General features: G+C 46.6%; 1 protein-coding gene across 4 annotated transcripts in view; it reads right to left on the bottom strand.

Annotated features, from left to right (window-relative positions):
• The window catches only part of LOC108576145 (uncharacterized protein CG43427), a 164,498-nt gene extending 159,777 nt beyond the window's left edge, over nt 1-4,721 (bottom strand). For all 4 annotated transcript variants that reach the window (XM_017939085.1, XM_017939083.1, XM_017939079.1 and 1 more), the window contains exon 1: nt 4,319-4,721. The gene's annotated coding sequence lies outside the window, so the exon portion shown is untranslated. The remainder of the gene's footprint in view (nt 1-4,318) is intronic.
• Nucleotides 4,722-5,890: the final 1,169 nt, after the last annotated feature.

Genomic DNA, 5,890 nt, shown 5'->3' on the forward strand with positions numbered 1-5,890 from the left:
GAGAGTTCTCCTCTCTCTCTCTCGGACGTTGTAACGGCACTCGAAACGTCGCCGCTGCTGCTGCACGTCTCTCCCTCGTTTCATCTCCTCCGGCAAGGCTCTTCTTCGCCTCTCCTCGCCAGCCAGCCACGCTCGTACGCACGCATTCACGCACACGTCCACGTGCTACTACGCACGCACGCTTCACCCACACAAGCTGAAGAGACGAACGCGTTGGCGACCGGTTCTCTCGATCGGGGCACCAAACAAACACGCGTCGACCGACAACAACGGTATATACACCGATCTTCGTCGCGTCTCACGAACCCCCGCGTACCGTGTTTTTAGGCTTCTTCGCCCCCTTCGGTTCCGCCTCGACGCTTCCCGTACGAACGGAGAGCTGCTGCTCGCTCGCTCGCTCGCTTCCCCCGCGAATTTACGAGCCGGGACCGCGGCGAGTTTCTAAATTATTCGGAAGTCGGTGAAATTTCGAGGGAAGCCGACGTTTGTTCGGTGCATCGTGGAACGTTCTTTATTATCCTGCGCCGGGTGCACCGCCGATGCTTTCCGTGCTGGAAGAATGGGTCTTTTGGGGAAAGAGAAATCGACGGGGTATTTCGTGTTTCCCAGTAACAGACGTTTAAATTCTATTGAATTTCTTTTGGGGCTTGTTTTCTTTCTTGTTGTTAAGAAATAGATCCAAGATAAGGATTTAAACGTTGCGACAGCGGTTAATCAATAAGGGTGCGCTGCAACATTCTTGCTCGTATTCCCTGTTTTTCATACGTATCGAGGGTTATTGATATTCGTAGATGGTCGATTAGGTTTCTTATATCGCCGGTATGTAGAGCTGTTTTTAGCGAAACCGTAGTTTACAACAAGGAACTGGACGAATGGTAATTAGTCTGACGTAAATTGATGATAAGAGTACGGAACGTTTAATTACACGAGCAAGGAATCGACGAAACCCATCTGCATATATAATACGTAGAGGAACATGCTTGGCATTAATTGTGGACGAAAAAGGAAACTGTTTCGTATGATACGTTATTTAAATAAACGATCGAACCAGCCGCTTTACTGCGTTTTACGCGAGATTTCTGCTCGGAAGCGCGTTGCCCCGCAAACGGCAAACGGTATATCCTAGCCGGGGGAATATTCACGACTCCCGCCGTAGGCCAAGCAGATTACAAAAGCGTTCCGTTGAATTAAAGTTTAATGAGAGACAACGTTTCCCCTGGAAACCGCAATCTGGTTGCAAGACTGCCAATGAATTGTACGGAATGACGATTAAAAAATGCCGGTGCTGCGTTTAAAATTAGTCGCTGCGAAACGGTACCTCGACCGAGTCGCTCGGTTAAATAATTGTTTCCACAGGCTAGTCACGATCCATTTTTAAACTAGAAAATATCAAAACCGGTTGCAACCGTTTCCTTGCAAAAATATTCGCAAAAGCGTATTATATTCCACGGGCTACGACTCTCCTCCGACCATACCGAACACACTTGATCGTGTCGTAAATCTTCCTACGCGCGGAACGATCAGAACCGTTCTGAAAGATACAAGAGAGCGAGAGAAAAAAGAGAAAAAACGAAAGGTGCATCTTTGAGGCGAGTGGAATTTATAGTCGGCTGGGTGTGTGGATCGTCCAATTTACGATTTTACGAACCGATCTTGTACCGAAGAGAGAGAAACTGGGATGTAGCTTAATTGGAAGTGTAGCTCGCGGAGATATTATTTCTCGCCAGTTCTGTTTGCGGATTAGTCAGAGGGTGACTACGTGGGGTGCCCTACGAGACATCTTCTGAATCATTCTCTCCCGGTGGCGTCACAAAGATTCACCGGTTACTAGTTTTAGACCGCCCTCCTCCTCGGCCTCACAAGGGACACGCTCGCGCGACAATTTAAATAGTGTTTACCACGCGGCCCCGCTCTCGTGGCTAACAAGTGGATACACTACACAAGACTCGGTCAAACAAGTAACTGTTGTCCGCTTTGGTTTACTCTCTGGCCGACAAACAAATGAATTTAAATACCGGAGAGGGCATTGCGCCTCGATTCGAGAACGCGTCTCGATAACGTATCGACGTGTGTCCGCAATCGTATCAGTCTGAACATGATAAAGTAATCGTGAGGAATTTATACTTGCGCAGTGCGCCAGGGAATTAAGTGGTACTGTTCTCTTTTGCTCTTGAAAATTCTGCTTCTACCCGGGGAATTTCATTACCATCCGCGGAGATATTTCAATAATTCGATTCCCTGCCACGTGTACCGTTCGTCGATGCAAATTGAACTTTTGTTTCGACAAAGAATGTACGGGAGAATAATTCGTTTTATCGTCGATTTTGGTTTTCAGTTTTAAGGCAAAAAATAAATAAATACGCAACACGTGTACCGTTCGCGGTATTTAAATTAAAAGTCGCGTAAAAACGGTCCGACAGGGACTGCGTTATCTTATCTCTCTCGATTTAAAGTTTCCTGTTTCTCAATATATTAAGAGAAATAGTAGCGGCAGTTGTGTACGAAATTAGAATGGAACTATGTCTGTAAACACGGAATCGTGTCGCTGCTTATAAATGACTCATATTCAGGAATCACGGGTGCTATTTTGAACAGGTCGTACTCTCGACATTTTTTCGTTCCCGTCCGACTACGATCGATCACAGTGAACCGTGATGTTAGCCCGTTAACTGGGTTCATCTCTAAAGAAAAACGAAATCTCTCTGGTTTATAATACAAGATTTAAAAAAAATTATACCTGTCACTCTATTTTTATTTTTGCAAATGGGAATATAAAATTGAATAATCCCTCGGCGGTTCGGATATCAATAACGAGTTAACGTCGTATCGCGATACATATTGCCATCGCGAATGTGACCAGATGGCAATAGAGGCAGACGATCGGTGTAAACATCGAAACAATGTTTCGTTGATGTCCTTCCGCAGGCCAAATCGAACAGCTGCAAATGCAACGGGTGGAAAATAATAATCCCGAAAAGATTTATCGCGTCGAGCCACACACACGTTGTACGATGAAATACAATGTGACACGGATGAAAATCGACTCGACAGACCACCGATAAACTACCCGTACACGCGTCCGGTCCAACACGCGCATCCTCCTCGTTTTCTTTCTCGGAATATACATACGTAAATAAATTGACGGTGTGGCCGAAGAGCAAACAGAACGTTCCATCTGTCCGTTTAAATTGCACGGGGTAACTGTAGGAAAATATAAACAACACCCGGTTGAAAAGTGTCCAAGAACTGAAATGTAACGTGAACACGGTAGAGGAGATTTGGACGCAGCCAGGCCGGGTCCTAACGTTTCGCGTAATTTCGAACCTGAAGGAAGTCGTCGTTTAAATGTCAACACGTACTTCAGCGGAAAATTTCGCACGATTTCACCGGGTCTCACAAAGGGCGGCGGGCTTAACGGAGCCGACTATTTGCGCGTTTACCGGACGGCCCAACACGTTTCGCGTTACGATTTAAACGGCCATCAATTATAGATCACAGGCTGTAATCGAGCATCGGTACGTAGCCACTTGGTACGAATACCGAGAAACCTGGGCTAATCGATAAATATACCTTCTATTTCCGACATCGTGCAAAAGCGTTAACCTTCCTATTGCGCCCCTTTAAATCACCGATCCGTTTGCAACGCTTCCAATCGTCTTTCTATTCCTACACCGAGAAAATTCAAATTCCTTTCATCCGCCACGTACACGGAACAACATTCCAAGTATACGCCGTAAAGTGTGCTGAGAGGAAAAAACGACAAGGCGAATCGAATGGTCGAATTTGAAATCGGTTGAAAAGTGACCGATCGTGTGGCGTTCTACCAGATGTAAACGCGATTTCGAGATACAGGTCGAATTACCTAGCTCACCGGGGGAACTGGCACGCAATTCTACGTTGAATCGGAACCGTAATCTTGCGATCAATTAGACGAGGCCTCGTCGAGAAGCAGCGTTTCTACGATTCTCCAAGGCCTGATTCGGTCGGCCGCGTCGAAGATCGTTCGGCGTCGTAATTGCGCCGTTTTAGAAACGATCTCGGTAACCTCGATTACGTGCACGCGTTTCCAACGGACGCGACGCGACGGCCAGGTGAGAAGCAAGCTCGGAACACGTTTAATTCAAGGTCCACACGCCGCAGCCTACTGTGTTTCACTAGCAAACGCGGCGACGTTTCCATCGACACCGTTGATCGATCTCCCGTAACGCGACGTCAACTTGCGACACTTCGGGTGTTCCAAGTAGGGGGAAAAAGGCGAAGTAAACGATTCTCGTGTTAACGTGTCTGTTGGTGTTAAACGTATCAAGGATCATCCTACCTTTAAGAGAAGTTCCCGTTGCGGGACGTCGAGTAATCCACAGGGAGGCAGAGAGGGTAGAAATCCACAAACAGTACAGCTCCGTGCTCGAGGAGAGTAGCTTGTCCACCAACAAATCGTACGCACTAATCGTTCGTCGCCGAGTCGTGTATGTTTTAAGTGTACGGATATACACGAGTGGATTTTTCAAACCGTACAGCACTACCGTGTGGGCTTTTATTCGACACGAGTACGAAGGACAGACAGAGAAAGAGAGAGAGAGAGAAAGAGGAGTTTGAGTACGCAGCCACCTACGGGGGACGAGTGTGTCGCAAACAACGGAGACGAGCGAAGAAAACCGACTGAACCGGCTCACCGTGAGGGACTGACGATGCTCTTCGATTGCTGGCTGCTCGTTCCGCAGCCTCTGCGCTCGGTTCTCGACGCGAGCGTTCGACGCCAGTCGACTACCTCCGGCTAGCTTCGACCTTTCTCGAGTCCCTGAGTCGAACTTCCACAGGTAGAGGAGTGGGGATTGGCCAGGAGTAAGAAAGATGAAACGTGCTATAGGAGGCTGGCCACAGGCCTGGCAACCTCGACGAACTTTTGCTCGGGTCGAGGCCGTACGAGCGTTTCTGTTTTCGTGCTGGAATTAAAGAGCCTCCTCCCTCGGGATCGGTCCAATGATAACGCAGAATGCACCGTCCCGTGTACCCTCGTGTTACGCAATCGATCGACTTCGAGACATTCTTGCGAGAGAGAGAGAGACTGGCGACCTCGAACCGAGTGGACCGAGAGAACATTCTTATCGTGGAAATATTTCCTCGTCTAGTTGGAATTTGGTATTTGGAGTGATAGAAAGAAGACGTTGATAAGAATGCGAGAATTGTTTTCTTGTGGTCAATAGCAAAGACTAGGGTCATCGGCCTAGAACGTCGATCTTTGACCTTGCTTTAACACGACTGGTGTGATTCGACGTGCTTGCTTTTTTTAATTAATTTCTTCGATAGGCGTGATGCAATTTGTCCATGAGACACTTATTGCGCGATTATTAATTCAGAGTGTAGATAATTCCAGAACGATCTTATGTAAGCGTGTCAGAAAATGTCTAAAGTATGAAATGTTTAATACACTTTTTAAGAGTAAATAAATTTTCGACTGAATACTTCAAATACTATGTAAAAATTCTAATTTTCCATATAATCGTTTCAATGGCGAACTTGCGAAATTGCAAAATCTTCATTTTTCAGTTCAGAAGAGAACCACTTTGTCGATTAACCTAAAATCACTTTTTGCCGATTTCATAATACAAGTAGCACAGTTGATAGATAAAATGAGTGCAATCGTGATTTTACATTGACCAACAAAGTGGTTTTCCTCCGAAAAATTAAACGTCCAGTTTCACAGCCGCTCCAGCTGTAACAACATTCGAACAGGCTATTCGCGAAATGATCCTCGGAAACAATGTAACAGATCCTCCCGTAGGCGCCTAGTTCGTGTTTAACCGGGGAGCGCGCGTGTTGGTTCGGCTGGTTCGAAATTACGTCGGAAGAAGCCGGTAGCGAAATAAAGCGATACTTCTCTGTTTCTCTA

Source organism: Habropoda laboriosa, unplaced genomic scaffold (assembly GCF_001263275.1).
Source record: "Habropoda laboriosa isolate 0110345459 unplaced genomic scaffold, ASM126327v1 scaffold333, whole genome shotgun sequence".
Lineage (NCBI taxonomy): Eukaryota > Metazoa > Arthropoda > Insecta > Hymenoptera > Apidae > Habropoda > Habropoda laboriosa.